General features: G+C 38.8%; 1 long non-coding RNA gene across 1 annotated transcript; it reads right to left on the bottom strand.

Annotated features, from left to right (window-relative positions):
- Positions 1–15,368: 15,368 nt before the first annotated feature.
- On the bottom strand, positions 15,369–15,965 carry LOC133801564 (uncharacterized). Its single transcript, XR_009876893.1, has 2 exons — positions 15,879–15,965; positions 15,369–15,761 (listed from the first exon to the last, which is right to left on the bottom strand). It is a non-coding gene; the product is annotated as an uncharacterized LOC133801564 (long non-coding RNA).
- Between the last annotated feature and the right edge of the window lie 1,655 nt (positions 15,966–17,620).

The following is a 17,620-nucleotide window of genomic DNA, read 5'->3' as shown; positions in this document are numbered from 1 at the left end:
GAGGGACGGCCAACAAATCACATAGCAAGAACTCTACTAAAATCTCTCTAGCTTCATCTTCTTCAAGAGAACCCAAGAGAAACACTGTGAGTGTGTGAAGTTCTTGTACACCAGCCATCTTACTGTAATCCTTTCCAAGTATAATAACATCGACTCGTGGACTAGGGCTTGTTAACGCCTGAACCACGTAAAAACACTGTTTGTTTAGTTACATTTCAGCACTTCTACAGTTCTTATCTTTTTATTATTCTGTTTGTATTCGTTATCGAAAAACTCGGTAAACAGATATAAATGACTTATCTGTGTGCCAGTTTAGGAAGCATGAGATATGACTTATCTGTGTGCCAGTTTAGGAAGCATGTGATAGGCCTTGCCCTTGACTACTGCATGAATGATAAAGAACATGCTTATTAGCATTGTTATTTGCTAATGAATATCAGGAAGTGCTTATTAGCACCATGAATGAATATATTATGTGTTGGCATGCTTATTAGTATTGCATTTGATTGTTTGTCTTTTTTATCTTGGACCATCACGCGGCATGAGGTATGGTTATTACTTACCTAACGGTCTATTTGATCACTGTAGAGTGGGTTGGATATCAGTATGAATCCTCAAAGGTCAGAAAGGTTGGCTAGCTAAGAGATACAAGCCAGGGAAGGGAATGACATGGGCCAGCCCCCACCTCCAGCTCCAGAAAACTGGCAACAGGTGTTTGCTGGTATGCAAGCTAGATTCAAGAGGCGGGATGATGAGATTCGCCTCTTGAGACAGCAACAGGTTCCAACAGGGATCCCACAGCCCACAATACCAGCAGTGAAAGAGCTAGAGGTACTAGCGGTAGTGAAGCCCCATGCAGAGGGAGATAGATGGGAACCCCTGTATGAGAGGTTCAGGAAACAACACCCTCCAGTTTTTTAGGGCAGCTCAGATCTAGTGAAGGTTCAGCAGTGGATGACCATGATAACCACCATCCTGGATTTTATGAGGATAGGTGGTAATGAGAGAGTGGTCTGCGCCACTTACAAGTTTCGAAAGGATGCCCAAATATGGTGGGAGGTGGTATCCAAGACTAGAGTAGTAAACACCATGGAATGGAAAGAGTTCAGAACTTTATTTAATGAGAAGTACAACAACGCCGTCGATAAAGCTGTGAAGGCTGAAGATTTCAGCAAGTTACTTCAGGTTAACATGACAGTGACTGATTGGACCACAAGAGTGAGGTTTCTCTAGGCGCTACAACCTATGATAGCCCGGGATGTTCGTATTACCGCTGTGCAAGGATTGACCACCTATACACACGCTGTGGAGAAGGCGCTTATAGCTGAGAGCGTAGAGAAGAAGATCTGGCATGAGAGCGGCCATAAGGGATTCTAGGAGGTCGGGACCTCCATTCGCAGGTTTTTGTAGGGGCAGAGGGCTAAATTACCAAAAGAGAAAGACTCGTGTACATCTCGGAGTATCAAAATGGCTTCTTCTTGGACATGCACTGAAGCAGAGGGTGGTAGTAACCTCACCTATAAAGTTTATTTTCCATGATTATGTACCTCAGTATTTGATACAACAACTTTCGAGATGCCTTCTTTTCTTAGGGCAACTCCTTGGAGTCGAGATATTTGACTATTGGCTCCATCAACCCATCTTAGGGTTGTATAGATTCCACCTCGTCTGGAGTTGAGATACTTGGAGACTCAAAGTAATCAATGGGGACCACATTGATCATGTTAGCATCCTTGGTCGTGGCCAGCTTAGCCAGGGTGTCAGCATTGGAATTCTGCTCTCGCGGCACCTGCTGAATATTGAATCTTTAGAAGTTATGAAGCATTTCTTGAGCCTTAGCCAGGTATGCTGTCATCTTTGTTCCTCGGGCTTGGTACTCTTAGAAAACCTAGTTCACAATGAGTTTGGAATCACTAAAGAACTCGAGGTCCTTTGCCTTGAGCTCCAGGGCCACGCGAAGCCCAGCGATTAAGGCATCGTATTCCGCTTCATTGTTAGAGGCACTAAACCTAAAGCGTAGGGAACTATGCACTCTATGACCCTTGGGGGAAACCAGAATATGTCAAGCCCTAATACCATTAATCCTTTGAAGACCTGCAATGAACAACTTCCAAGCTGGTCCGACCACTAGGGTACCCTCAGCCTTCTCATGATTCTCTATGCACTGAGTGATGAAATCAGAGAGTGCCTGACCTTTTATTGCAGTCCTCAAATGTTAGGTGATGTCAAACTGACTCAACTCCAGTGACCACTTCAAGAGTCTTCCCAATGACTAAGGCTTATTGAGGACTTGTTTAAGGGGATGGTTTGTGAGGACCTTAATTGGATGTGCCTGGAAATAGGGTCTTAGGTTCAGAGATGCCTCCATTACACAAAAAGTTAGCTTCTCCATCAGCGGTTACCTAGACATTGCTGTGACGAGTCTTTTGCTAACATAATAGACGTGGTGCTGAGCACGGCTTTCTTCCTTTACCAATGCAGCACTGATGGCATCCTCTGAGAAAACCATGTAGAGTAGGAGTGGCTCTCCGTGTACTAGCTTGGACAGAATTGGAGGATTTTCCATGTGCGCCTTGAGCTATTGGAATGCCTTTTCGCACACTTCCGTCCTTTCAAACCTTTCACTTCCTCATAGGACATTGAAGAAAGGGATGCACTTGTCCGTTCCTCAAAGCTGCGATCCTCCCTTTCAAGCTCTGAACATCTTCATGTTTACGATGAGATGGCATCTCGATTAGGGCCTTGATCTTTTTAGGGTTCGCCTCAATTCCTTTAGCACTAACAATTAAGCCTAGGAACTTACTAGAGGCAACCCCAAACTTGCTCTTTTGGGGGTTTAATTTCATTATGAATCGGCGAAGCACCACAGAAACATCAGTCAAGTAACTCATATGATCAGGGCAGTTCTGGACTTGAGCAACATGTCTTCTACATAAACCTCCATGTTCTTCCCCAACTAGTTCTTGAACATCTTGTTATCCAGCCCCCGGAAGGTGGCGCCGACATTTTTCAGCCCGAAAGGCATCACGATGTAACAATAGACACCGTTATTAATTCGAAAGCTAGATTGTGCCTCAGCTGCGACGTGCATGGATATTGTGTTATATCCCGAGTATGCATCCATGAATGACACCAGTCCTACGGACAAGCCTTGTTAAGGTCCGAGAAATCAATGCATGTCCTCCAGGTACCGTTTGTCTATGGCATGAGAATAGGATTAGACAACCACCAAGGGTACTGGGTATAAATCCCTACTTCTTTAGAGTCATTACTATGTGAATTTAAAACATGCCATTAGCTAGCTAATCAAGGTTTTATATTAAAAGTTTAGATAAACTCGAATAAAAAGTCGTTTAAAGACATTTAAAGTAAAAATGTTGCAATTCATTGAAAATCGTAAAGAGTTAATCATTTAGGATACCAAAATAGTATTTGGAAAATACTTTACATCTCAAAATACTTTTAAGGTCGACTGGGGCGACAAATCTATAACAATACAATACATTACATTACATATTCCCAAAATAACCATGGTCGTGGTAGCCAGGTAGGTCGACCATGTACCCATCGCTCCATGCTCTCCGTACTCATGGTTGGTCAACCTTTCCTTTGCCCTTACCTGCACCATAGAGCACTCGTGAGCTCAATCCCAACATGAAAACTCAACACAAAACAAAAAACATATGCATATCTATCAATAACATATAACAAATCAACCAACAAGATAAATGAATAGTGGCCATGTCGTCCCAGGTGCTTTACCACGCCCAACCCTCATTAAAGGTCGCGATGCACCCCAAGTCAAAGGAAAATGCCTCTCTGCTGAGAGACATGGGTTGCGGCACCCAAACCTTGCATGGCACCTAGGCAATTTTTTTCCTGAAGTCCTCTGGCTTATAAACTCAAGTGGGCCGCGGTGCGAGCCCGAAACCCAGAAATCCCATGCGAATTTCATGAGCTAACTTCCCTGAAAATCATTCTAAATGCACCCCCAAAAAAGAATTGAGTCCCATAATCATTCTAATACACTTTAAGCAGCAATAGAACTCCAAAAACTATTCCATATCCTCACCAAAACTCAAAATCAGAACTTAAGTTTGAACCTAGAAGAAAACCCTTAAACACATGGAAGAAGTCCATTAAAACGAGAGCAAGGAGCCTTACCTTAATGAAGATTTTCAAGCTTAATCCAGCTCTCAGCACCCTAGGCCTATCCTCCCCAAGTTCCAAGCTTTAGTTATGAATTTCTCCTCCAAAACTCCAAAAATCAACCAAGTCCTCTAGAGGAGGAGAGAGAGAGCCGAGAGAGATATTGAGCGAGAGATAGAGTGTATATGTCTTTTTTTTCCAATTCCAAAAGTGTGTCTTTGCTTCTAGATCAATTAAGCCTACTCTCATTCTCCTAAGTCCATAAAATACCCAAAATACCCTTAAGTCCATTCTAAACTCTTTAATACCACCAAGGGCAATTTTGTCATTAGCCATGCCCACTAATTCCTCGAGTGTTCCTATAAATCCCCGTTTAATCCCGACATATCCAAATAATTACCAAAATACTACCCATTACTCGATAAATTTTGAACACAGATAATATTTCTTAAATACCACTACGCTCCTCCCGAGCCAGGTATTTGACCCCATTGTGACTTTTTAGCTAAACTGCTCCCTAGGACCGTCTCGGATCGTGCATCACAAATATATCACCACTCACATGTGGTATTAATCAAAATACACATAAATATTGCATTTATGCCCTCAATGGGCTAAGATTACGAATATGTCCCTAATAGCCAAATGGGGCCCACATGCATATTTAATTCACCTAAACATGCATTTCTAATCACATAATCATCAAATTCATTTATCAACATAATTAATCAATTATTTCCTTCCAGGCATGCTAATCAAGGCCCTAAGCCTTATTAGAAAATTTGAGATGCTACAAGTATCCCCTCCTTTAAAGAAATTTCGTTCTTGAAAGTACCTAAATAACTCGGGATAACGATCCTGCATATCTGTCTCAAATTACCACGTCGCCTCTTCTACCTTGCTGATCCTCCACAACACTTTTACCAAGGCAATGTTCTTGCTCTGCAAGACTTTATCCTTTCGGTTGAGAATCTGAACCGTCTTCTCCTCATATGATAAACCTTGATCCAGCTCCAAATTCTTATAACTCAGTACGTGCGTAGAATCTGATACATACTTTCGGAGAATGGATACATGAGACACATTATGAACCCCTGATAGAGCTGGAGGTGTCGCCAATCGATAAGCTTCCACTCCAACCCGTTCCAGAATCTCAAAGGGGCCAACAAACCTAGGGCTGAGATTGCCCCGAATACCAAACTATTTCACCCCTCCCAAGGGAGAAACTCTGAGAAATACATCGCCACCGACTTGAAACTCTACGCTCCTACGTCTCAAGTCTGAGCAATGCTCCTAGCGACTGTGGGAGGCGAGCATTCGAGCTCTAATCTTTTCAATCACCTCATTGGTCCTCTGAACAACCTCAGCACTGAGATATCTCCTCTCACTCGTCTTATCCCAATGGATAGGTGATCTACACTTTCTCCCATATAACATCTCATATGGAGCCACTCTGATAGTGGCCTGATAATTGTTATTGTACGAACACTCAATCAAGGGGAGATACTTACTCCAAGATCCCCCAAATCTAGCACACAAGCTCATAGCATATCGTCTAGTATTTGAATCATCCTCTCAGATTGTTCATCCGTCTGAGGATGATAAGCGGTACTTAACCACTACTACGTGCCCATAGCCTTCTGTAGGCTCTTCCAAAACATGGAGGTGATGGTGGGGTCCCTGTCAGATACTATCGACCTCGGAGACCCATGAAGTAGTACAATTTCCTTCACATACAACTAAACATACTTCTGCACAGTATAAGTTGTCCTTACAGGCAAAAAGTGGGCGGACTTAGTATACCTGTCTACAATCACCCACATTGAATCTTGTTGTCCCACGGTCTTCGGTAACCCAACCACGAAGTCCATGGTAATTTTAACGCCCTACTTCCTTAGAGCCGTTACCATGTGATTTATAAATGTGCCATTAGCTCGCTAATCGAGGTTTTAGGTTAAAAAGTGTGATTGAATATTAATAAAGACTCATTTAATAAACATTAAGTACAAAAAGTTGGTCTCTCATCGAAATTAGTAAAATGTTACATCTTGATCCCAAACATTGTTTTGAAATACTTTTACAACCCAAAGGTACAATAAGTTAACCTAAGCGACAAAACTAAACGTTTACCACATGTTCTTTAAAATAATCCCCATCTGTGGTGGCCAGGTAGGCCAAACATGTACACACGCTCCATGACCTCCAACTCATGGTTGTTCGACCCAATTTCCTTGCTCTTAGCTACACCACAGAGCATGCAATAGTAATATATCTCAAAAAAACATACTCAATCAGAGCAACAAGAAAATACCATATCCTACTAGCATGCATAATGACACAACATTAGAATAGCTCGAAAGCATAATGGCATAATAACCTAGTAGTACAGTAGTACATTAACACATCAGTACCATAACACGACAATACAATAACCCAATATAGTAGGATAGCATGGCAACTGAATAATATAGCAGTATATTAACACAACAGCACAATACTACAACAACATATAACAAAGCAGCCAACAAGCTAAATAGATAGTGGCCATGCCGCCCCAGGCGCTTTACCAGGCCCTGGGTTCGCGGTCTCCATCGAGAGGATGACTCCAACATCCTAGAAGGGTGTCACCCTAACGACCTACACTCAACGTGCTCAACCCCATTCCCGAACCTTTGTCGTACTCGGCTTTGCACTCCGTGTGCTCAACACTGTTCCTGACACCTTGCCGCTCCCGGCTTTGCCCTACGCATGCTCAACGCCATTCCCGGCCCTTTACCGCTCCCGGCTCTTGGCGATCCCAACTCTTGCCGCTCCCAACTCTTGCCGATCAATAATAATCACAGGTTTGACATAACCATTATTGTTACGACCCAAAATCACTATTTAGGCTTAAGGGCCTGGAGTTGTGTGCCTGGAGGGCATGATGGGATTTCGTGTGTGACTTTAATGAGTTTAATGCATGATTATGATTTAATGCACGTTATATGACTATTTGATTATTTGAGATGCATGACTATATGAATTAGTATGCATGTAGACCTGATTGTCTTAAAAAGAGCATAATTGTAATTTGGCCATTTTGGGCATGTCTGTGTTGATATCTGTGATCTGTGACTCGAGACGATCCTAGATGAGCGGGTTAGCGGAAAAGTCAAAGCGGGAATCTATACCCGGCTTGGGTTAAGCCTGGGAGTTTAAATGAGAATTTGGAAAATATATTGAGGTTAATCTTGATGATGAGGAATGTATATTTGATGATTAATAAGGTATTGGGTAGAGAGCGGGAATTATTAGGAACACTTGAGGAATTAGTGGGAATTTGGGTAATATGACTAAAATGTCCCTGCATGGGCATAAAGGTTTAGAATTATTAAGGGACGGCATTTTGGTCTTTAGGCTTGTTAGAGATATGTGAAAGGGGGCTTTATACTTCGTGGAATTTGTAGAAAAAGAGTTAGAAGGCTGAAAAAGAAAGAAAGAAGGAAGAGAAGGAAAAGAGAGAAAAGCTGAAGGGTTTTGTTCCAAAAGGCTCGGTTTGTGGCTCTCCCACCTTTTTCCCCTCATTTTCTTGGAGTTAAGCTCAGTGGAGAGCTAGGATAGGCTGAACATCAAGGATCCCAAGCTAGACTTGAGAATTGGCAAGGGATTAGCAAGATCACATCAAAAATTTGAGGTAAGTTCTTGGTGATTTCAGTTCTAGGGCTTGACTGGTTTGAGCTGTGTATTTGAGCTAAATAGATGGGGTTTTTGGGGAAATCAGGTCAAGGTTGTGAAGGAGCAAGCTAAGGAGGTCTAGGGTTCAACTCAAGGTCAAATTTCTATCCACGGTATGATTTCTAAGACCTTATCTTTGTTGTTTGAATGAATTTATGGTTTTTGGGTTCATTATGGTGGATCTTGAGTTTTGGGTTGCTTGAGCTTGGGTTATGAGTTCTTGGGATGCTTGGGTTGAGTGTGAGGTGTTGATAAGTTTGTTTTTGGGCTTGGGAATGATTTGGACAAGTTTGGGGTTGAAATGGTAGAAGGAAATCGCAGGAGGAGATTTTGGGTTTTGCTGGTCTGCAACTAGCGCTACAGCGCTAGTCAGTGGGCGCTGTAGCGCTAGCCCCTGTTTCTGGGGGGTGAGTTTCTGCTTGTAGCGCTACAGCACCCTCTTTAGAGCACTGTAGCGCTGCACTGTTCACAGAAGGGGATTTTTGGGTTTTTGTTGAGGGATTTTGACCTAGGGTTCGGGGCTCGATTCCACCACTTTGTTTTGGGGATCTAGGACTTCCCGGGGGCTCGGGATTGGTCCCGAGGCTAGGTTTTGGACTTGAGGTTTGGTAATGACCTTGACCTATGGATTTTTCTTAGGTAAGCACTAGGGCTCGAGTAGGATCGTGCTCAAGGAGTCAGGTGATCAAGGCTATCGAATTTAAAGGTAAGAAAACCGTAACACCCGAGATCAAGGCATGGGCCCACAGTGCTATTGTAGTGCATGGCCCTAGATTGTATTATGTGCAAATGTATAACCTTAAATGAATTATTATGTGTTTGAATGATTATTTCGAAATGTACTATATGTGTGATTATAATGAAATGAACGGCGAAGGCCGAGAACGGCGAAGGCCGAGAACGGCGAAGGCCGAGAACGGCGAAGGCCGGGTACGGCCTTGGGGCCGAAAGTAACACTCAGCACATGGGGTTCTTATATCCTTACGGTGAGGACCGAGACCCCAGGCTTTGGTAAGGCCTCTGGGGCGGCATGGCCGTGCTTGTTCAATTTGATGGTTTTCCTATTTATCAGTGGATTATGTCAGCTATATTCTATGCATATGTTATGTACTATTTGGGTTTTCTTGCCGGGCTTCGGCTCACGGGTGCTCTATGTGGCAGGTAAAAGCAAGGAGTCAGTCAACCGGCCATGAGTATGGAGAGCGTAGGGGCGGCACGTACATGTTCGGCCTGCCCGATTGCTTTGGTTGGGGGCATTTTGTATATGGCTATATTAACCCATTCTTTTGATAGTTAATCAAGTGTAAATCTATTTTTTGAGTTGTAAATATTTTGTAAACCTTATTTTGGGATCCCAGATGTTTTATACTTAACGTTTTCAATGAAACTAAGCATTTTCAAAGATTACAGCCTTAAAACTCTGGTTTAGTCACACTTTTGGTTTTAGAAACCACGTAGAGTCAGTCAAAAGCACGATTTCCGTTTTAAACTCACTTAGTAACGTCTCTAAGGTAGTAGGGCATTACAATTATAAGTAACACATACAACATAACATACCTCATAGCTCTATGGGTATAAATAGTTCGCTTACCTGTGTCCCAAGCAATCTGAGCACCGCAATCCCGAGCACAGTCCTCTAACCCGAGCCTCATTACAAAGCCTAGTCACAACATATTTAAAATTACCATCCATAAATTATAATCCAATAAATATCTTTGAGACATAAATCTAGTCTATAAGACCTTGGATTCTACCAAACTAGGTAGTAGAAACCTCCCCGAGTCTTAACTTTTGAGTTCCTGAGCTAAAAACCTTCAAACTGCCAAAATTCAGCATCCGGGCCACGACCCAGCCCCACTTAAGGGCCGCGGTGAGCCCCAAGTCAAAGAATAAATGCCTCTCTATTGAGCGACATGGGCCGCGGTGCCCAAACCTTGGGTCGTGGCGCCTAGAAAATTTTTCCAAAGTCCCCTGGCCTATAAACTCAAGTGGGTCGCGGTGCCTGATCAACACAGTCGCGGCTCAAGCCTGAAATTCAGAAATTCCCCTGCGTTTTCTCGAGCCAATTCCTCTGAAATCAACCCAAATTAATACCTAACCCAAGATTTAACCCTAGAATTCATATCCAAACAATATCAGCAGTATAAACACCATGGAATGCTTTCAAAATCCCCCAATTCAGATCAAATACACCCTGTGTCCAAGACTTACGTAGACCTCAAATCACAGCAGGAATTCACCACACAAAACTCAATTAATCCTTACCTTAATGATGAATTCAATTCCCACTACAAGAAAAAATGCTTTTAATAACACCAAAAATGTGTTATCAAAACATACCATAACACTTTTTGATGTGTTAAGACCGACTATGTTATCGTAGGTCAGGGTACTTGACATAACACTTTATCATTATTATACAGATGTGTTATTATACTGTCAACGATAACCCACTTTCTGTGTGATTTTAATAAATAGATAAGTGTTTAATTATATTATTTATAGTCGATTACAGAACACATTTCAATACTTATAAATTTGTGTTATACTACACTTTAGTATAACACATTATTTGTGTTATATAATGAAGTTTGCCTAACAAAATTTTTCACATAAAAAGTGTTATTGTAATAGATATTATAACACAATTTTCGTATTATTTTAATATTTCGATAAGTTTAAATTCTCATTATATATTCATTTATATAACACTAATTTATTCTATTATATTTTAATTTTTTTTATATAATTAAAATTAGCTTTCTAATATATACTAACATCATCAAATAAGCTTGATTTTCAAATAACAAAAAGTAAAAACATTCAACATTGTATTAACAATCCACAAATTAGTTTAAAACATTCAACATTGTCATCAACAACAAATGTTATTTAAGTATTCAAGTAGTCTTAAATATTCAACATATTAAAAAGTTACTACTTTCAGCACAAAATATTCTACAGCTGCCCAACACAAAGCCTTCAAAATTAAGTATCATTTTCTATTTCGCTTGTCACATCTGCAAAATAAACAAAGAAATATTTTTTTTTATTATCTAGCATCACAAATTACTTCAAGAAAAATGCTATGGGAATTATTTCCAAGAGAGGACACCACATACAAAATAATGAATTCACAATATTTTGATCCTAAATTATTATAAATTCACTCTTTATCAACATAACTCAAGAAAAATTCAAATTTAAGCATGTCATGCTGTTGAAAACATCTTCTCCAATATAAAATATCATCCAACAATGCCTACAAGAATGCAAGCATCATCTTAAGTCCAACCATTCAGAAAGGAAAGTAGATACAGCATGGTGTTGTGTCTATCAAGAAATCAAAATGATCTATTTTTATTGCCTAAACCGATTAAAGTTCCAACTACAGCTTTTAAAGAAAAAATAAACAAGAACTCAACTTCCGATGACACACATTATATGCAAATACCAAAAGACTTTGGAGGAAAATAGGATATCAAACCTTATGATCTGTCATTGTGAAAAAATAAATAATAAGGAACTAATTGCTACTATTTATAGAACTTAAGGACTTGATAGCTTTTTTTTAAGGGTTGAATGTCAAACATTAAGAAACTCATTATGCATTTAGAGTGATTAAGCAAACTTTGCCAAAACAAAACAAAACAGATGTCGTGTCATCTGTTCTTGGCTGCTTTTACAACAGTACTAAAACATTGTGCACCACACACACAAATAATCATAGCAGAGAATAGTGATTATTAATAGGGTCCTATTGAATGTATTTCAGTTAACAGTCAAAAGAGCAAAGAAAATGATGTCGTGGTGGATATGAAAACTGAGAATAATAAGAAGAAATATATATTCTTCAATGCTTGAAGCTTTGAACTATGAACTTATAATGTCTCTTGTGTGGTCTTTCTTGAATCTGTGAGCTAAAATGAGAATTCATAACCAAAGAAAATCTAAAATTCCTTATCAAAATGTTTGACAAACACAAATCTTTAGTTAAGAAGAGGAAGGAAATTAGTATGTAAAACTATTACCTTTTTTATCAGTCTCTTTTCTCCATGTGTCTACCAAAGTGAGCAACGAGCAGCTTCCATTTCCTTTATCTAACCATCTATTTCGCTTGAATTAATTCACAAATGGGTGGGAAATATAGTTTTTTCCTGCTATGATAACCATTAACAACCATAAAATCTGAGTTATTGAAAATAATTAGCTTCACAACAAGAAAATGAAGAAATAGCAGTGAAAGTAATGTAGCACTTTCTTGTAGTTATTGAAAACCATTTCAAGCAATAGTAGTGAAAGTAACCAACACATATATTAACATCAAAAGAAAATAATCATATTAGATTGCACTAAAAAAGCCTCTGCTCTTATCAATAATATTTAAAACCAAGCTAATTAGAAAAAACAATACAAATTCCAAACACTATAAACTTGTTAGTACATGGTTATTTAGACTTGATGCCTACAATTTCTATGCCTACAATTTCTATGTAGTCTTTATTCAATCATTACACATTCCTTATATAGTTATATCTTACTCATTGAATTTCTAGATCCTATTCCTACTTAAGGCATCTGAGCTGGTATCTATGTAAGCCTATAATATTTTCAATTAGTAATTGGCTAAGTGGATGCAACCTTCCAGTGAATATATGTTCTCTCAACCTTCCAGTGAATATATGTTCACGTATATTCTGCATTTTCTCACGTAGTTCATTACCTTTTCATTAAATCAATTATGTCTTGTGCACGTGGATCACCAGTTAATTATTGGGATCCAAATTGTTGACAAGAAATCACATATGTAAACTTTAAGTTTGCCAAAGCATCTAGTTGAGCGGATAATACATGGTTCTCTTTATCATAACCTCCAAGAATATCGGGCCAAAACACCCAGGGCAAAAAGGAATGGATTCTCATTAGATAATCAGGAAGAAAGGAAGTTTTGAGGACAAGAATTGGTCTGAGAAATAAAACAGCAATGTTAAAAACCTTCATCTTGAGCCATGTCAAGGAATGCTTGCAATTTTAAGGCCTCTCTATAGTACATCATCCCTCTAACTATAACACCACATAAAAAAAAAGTAAACCATGTTACATTAAGGTAACTAACATCTAATCACATTTATGTCTCATATTCTGTTCCATTACCTATTCAGCTTAGAGTTTGGCCCCGGAAAGAGGCCCAACTTCTAAGTTCTTCTTCCTTGTCTCCAGCTTTCAACGCTTCAAAACTTGCACATTCCATCCGTTCCAAAAATTTTCTCCATTCATCTGAAAGAAATAAATTTACATGTTATGAGTGTGTTCAAGTTAAAAAAATAAAATATATTGAAAAGTCTCAGCTTTGTAGTTACCTAGAAATATCTCTTGCATGTAAAATATAATCGAAATTTCTCGTTGACTAAAATGAAGCTCTTTCCTTGAAAAGTTTATATCTTCCATGTAATGGGGAGTAAGAACACTGTGTAAATGAGAATTTTATGCACTGGTTATAACTTGTCAGAAGCAGATCAATAACGTAGATTGTTATTAGATTCAGAATTTCCGCTTCCTGTAATTGATCATATGTTATATTTCATTACTTCATCTCGGTTTCCCCTTGTGTTATTTCAGCTCAAGCTTTAAGTATAACTAATTAATCAACATTGTTATATCTTCATTTCGCTTAGGTTGTCACATCTTGCATAGTTTAGACACATTAGAATTAGAAAAATCATACCCAAAGGCAAGAAATATCACCTGAACGACAGCATATTTTGCACTCTGGGAGCAGTGGGCATATTCATGAATAGTTTGGTTACTAACATGTGTAATTTCTACACACAATTGCAGGTGTCTGTGGCTGTGTTTTATGTGTTTAATTATTTGTTTGTCTTTGCTTAAGTATAAACTCATCCAATACTTTGGATCAGCTACTTTGACTAGTTGTAATGAATAAGGTCCTATAAAGAAGTGGAAGGCCGATAGTGAATGTTACAAGTTTCATCACCTGCTCTTCCAATGGTGCATTGTCTAGCAAGGGAAACTGGATGGCATCTCACCGGCGTATTTTTCAAATAATTATGGCTCAATATGTCTGCAAAAATAAGGAGAATCCTCATCCATGTCCTGGAAAGAGCTTAGCAATTCCATTATTCTGTGTGGTTTGAACATGAAGTATGGCAGTATTAGTATATAAAACATGTCAACTATTGATCTTACAAAAGAATGGTAACTCTGAAAGCATCCAACTTGGAAGATATCTACATGGTAAGAATTACATGATTTAAATATTCAAATATGTATTCATACAAAACAACATAAATTTTTGCAATGACTTGTCTACCTCTTTTCCAAATCTCTCACAACGAGAAACTTAAGGATGTACTTTAGTGAATCATATCACTCCTTTACAGCATAGTACATGCATTTGTCTTTTCTAATCTTTTTGACAAGAATTTCATCCTTCCCCACAAAATCCCTTGCAATGCACAGTGTTGTGGATAACTAGAGTGGGAATAACAAGACTTGTTTTAGTAGGAAACCAGAGAAAAAAAGAACCATATAAATGAAATAATGTCACTTCTTAAACATACCTTATTAGCTATAAGAAAAACCGGCCAACAAACAGTGCCAGAAAATAATTATGAAGACATAGGTATTGTCATCAAATCCACCTCCTTATTCATAAGAGAAAATTAATTATGACTTTCATAACTGAAAAAATCTATGAAGAGCCAAAATGATTAAAAAACAGACAATTAATATGAAAAAAGGGGATGCCATAAAGCTAGGAGCGGATTTAGAATGCAAGGCTTAATTAATAAAATTATACATAAGAAAAGGTAATTCCCTTTTTTACAACCTTCCAGAATATAAATTCATACCCATTCTTTTATTTTCTGCTAGAAACAAAAAGTGAAGATATTATTAAACATTTTTTATGGTCTGCATAAACTTCAGAGAGACATTTCATCAAACACATTATGCACAGTGCAAAAATAGCTTATACAGAAGTCTTAGCAACTCCAAATTTGGTGAGGCTTTACATTGAGCATGATATATATGAGCACGACTAATCAAACATATTAAGTTAAACCTCATGATTCTGCAACTTGATATAGATGTAGATATATCTATATTTAATCATTGAAAGTCAAAATTTAAGCATTTACTTGTCGTTATCAATTTTCTCATAAAAACAAATGGCCAAGCTTCAATAAATACAGTGTAAAATCACGAAGAAACTTTCCACTATTAAAGGCTCCAAAATAATACTTGAGCTTGTTATATAGATTCTCTTTTATCTTTGACTTTGAGCTAACCCCATACGAGCCATATTAAAAAAAAAGTGATTAAAAAAGACAGAAAAAAAAAACCATTACCTTTTACTCTCCTCATGTGTATGCAATAAACGAGTAAAGAAATCCCAGAAACACCTCCAATGGCAGCTAAAACTAAAAATATTGCTTACAGCTAATATTCAAATTTACCCTTTCAACACGACATAGAAAAGCAAATGATCTAAATATATAGTTTAAACACATAGGGAAATGGTGAAAGCTTGCTCATTCGTAACTATGAATATGACATTCAGATGTATATATATATTTCTTGTCTACCAAAACAAAATTGTCTAATAGCTATCAAGTCACCAAACCTGATAGCACAGTCACTGCCCTTGGAAGAGACTAAACCTTTTTTCATGGATCCTAATGGATGAGAACTTGATAACAAATAGTGTTAGAGAGACATGATACACAGTATTGGAGAAATACCAGTTCAGTTACGAAACTTGGTACTTGTTCGGCAACACTCTCAATCAATTGTTGTCCTGACATCAATGAGTTTCTATACTTAGCAAAAGTTTCAGATTCTGGTGCAAGAGGATTAGACATGGGCCTATCAACATCCTGCAAAACAAAAATAATAAGATTGAGTGTTTAAATCTTGGTCAAACCACATGAGAAAGCACTTCACAGGGCGATATATACACAAATGAAACTCAAACTTGATATTCATATCCAGACCTCTTTTCTACTTAAGTCATCTTGCTAACTATTTTTCTTCGAGACCCTGATCCTTTTCTTCTTGAAAATGATCTCATTTCCTTACCAGATAATTTCAGCAGGCCCTTCTTCGTATTCCCCTTCATCACTCTCATTACCCTCATGTGTAGTCTCAGCCTGTCATAAATTTAACAAAGCAAATATAATTTCCTTGCTAGAATTACATATTCTCTCTGCCAATCGGTGAAAACTCAACACATTCTATAACAAGGCAAACAAAGTTCTTCTTTCCATATCAATATCTCAAACCTTTAGGTATATTATATTAATTTGGTTAGATTTTTATTCTTTTCTAGCAACCAAACAGCCGTTAAAACCAAAATACTCAGAGAAAGTAAAGAAAAGAAGAAAGTACCTGTTATTTCCGAGACTCTTCGTCCAGTGGCTTCTTTCGTTTTTCCTCATATTCTTCTTCTTCTTCCATGGCCTCGAGCCCTGAATAAAAGAAGACACTGGACGAAGAGTCTGTTTCCGTCTCCATCTCTGTCTCCACCTCTGCAATCTGGTTGGGAGAGAATGAGCCCTGAACGCCGCCGCTACCAGTCCTCATCCCCCATCATCAAGTCCCCTAACCTCAAAACTCCTTCCGGGGACCCAAAAGAGTCCAGGTTGGCTTGCTCCACGGGTAACTGGAACTGACAAATGGGGCAGGAGTTATGGTGAGCGAGCCATGGCAGAATGCAGTCGGGATGGTAGAGATGCTTACAGGGAAGTAGCTTGGCCTCAATGCCAAGCTTGAACTTGTCCTTGCAGACATCGCAAATCATAAAAGGGTCATCGTTCAGAAGGGACTGGTTGATTCTAATGGTGGGTATTGCGTAAATGGAAGATTTCAAGCAAGGAGAGGCGCAGATGGGTGCGAAGAAGAAAACAGGAGAGTTATAGGCGGGCTACGAAAAAAGGAATTAGCTAGGAAAAAAATATAACAAGTTATAGGCGGGCACCAAAATAAATTAGCACCATTTTTTTATTTTACCACATATATGTATATAATAATACTTTTTCAGTAGTATTATATTCTTATGTTATGCTAAGGGGTATTTGGTGTAGTGTCCTCAGTTGTTGTTAACTACTTCTAGACTTCACTTCCATCAATCCTCAAGCCTTCTCCCTTGATTTTCAGCAAGAAAATCTTCCTTGACCTTGGGAGAGAGAGAGAGTAACGAGAAGGAGAAAAAGCGAAGGCAAAGAGGGTGTTTCTAATATGTTCTAAAGTCCTAGGCCAAAACCAAGTTTATCTCTGGCTACCCAAGACCCAAAATACCTAAAATACCCTTGAATCCATTCTAAACCCCTTAATGCCACCAAGGGAAATTTTGTCAATTGCCAAAGCCCATTAACTCCTCGAGTGTTCCCCTAAATCCCCATTTAATCCCGACATGTCCAAATCATTACTAAACTACTACCCATTACTCGATACTTCCCGAACACATATAACATACCCAAAATACCCCTATGCTCCTCCTGAGCCGGGTATTTGACCCCGTTGTGACTTTCTTGCTAAACTGCTCCCTAGGACCGTCTCAGATCGTGCATCACAAATATATCACCACTCACACGTGGTATTAATCACAATATACACATATATTGCATTTATGCCCTCAACGGGCTTAAATTACAAATAAGCCCCTAATAACCAAATGGGGCCCACATGCATATTTAATTCACCTAAACATGCATTTCTAATCACATAATCACCAAAT

This window comes from Humulus lupulus, chromosome 9, assembly GCF_963169125.1.
Source record: "Humulus lupulus chromosome 9, drHumLupu1.1, whole genome shotgun sequence".
NCBI lineage: Eukaryota > Viridiplantae > Streptophyta > Magnoliopsida > Rosales > Cannabaceae > Humulus > Humulus lupulus.
The sequence above is the reverse complement of the archived record's forward strand: the minus strand, read 5'-3'. Positions and strand labels throughout refer to the sequence as shown.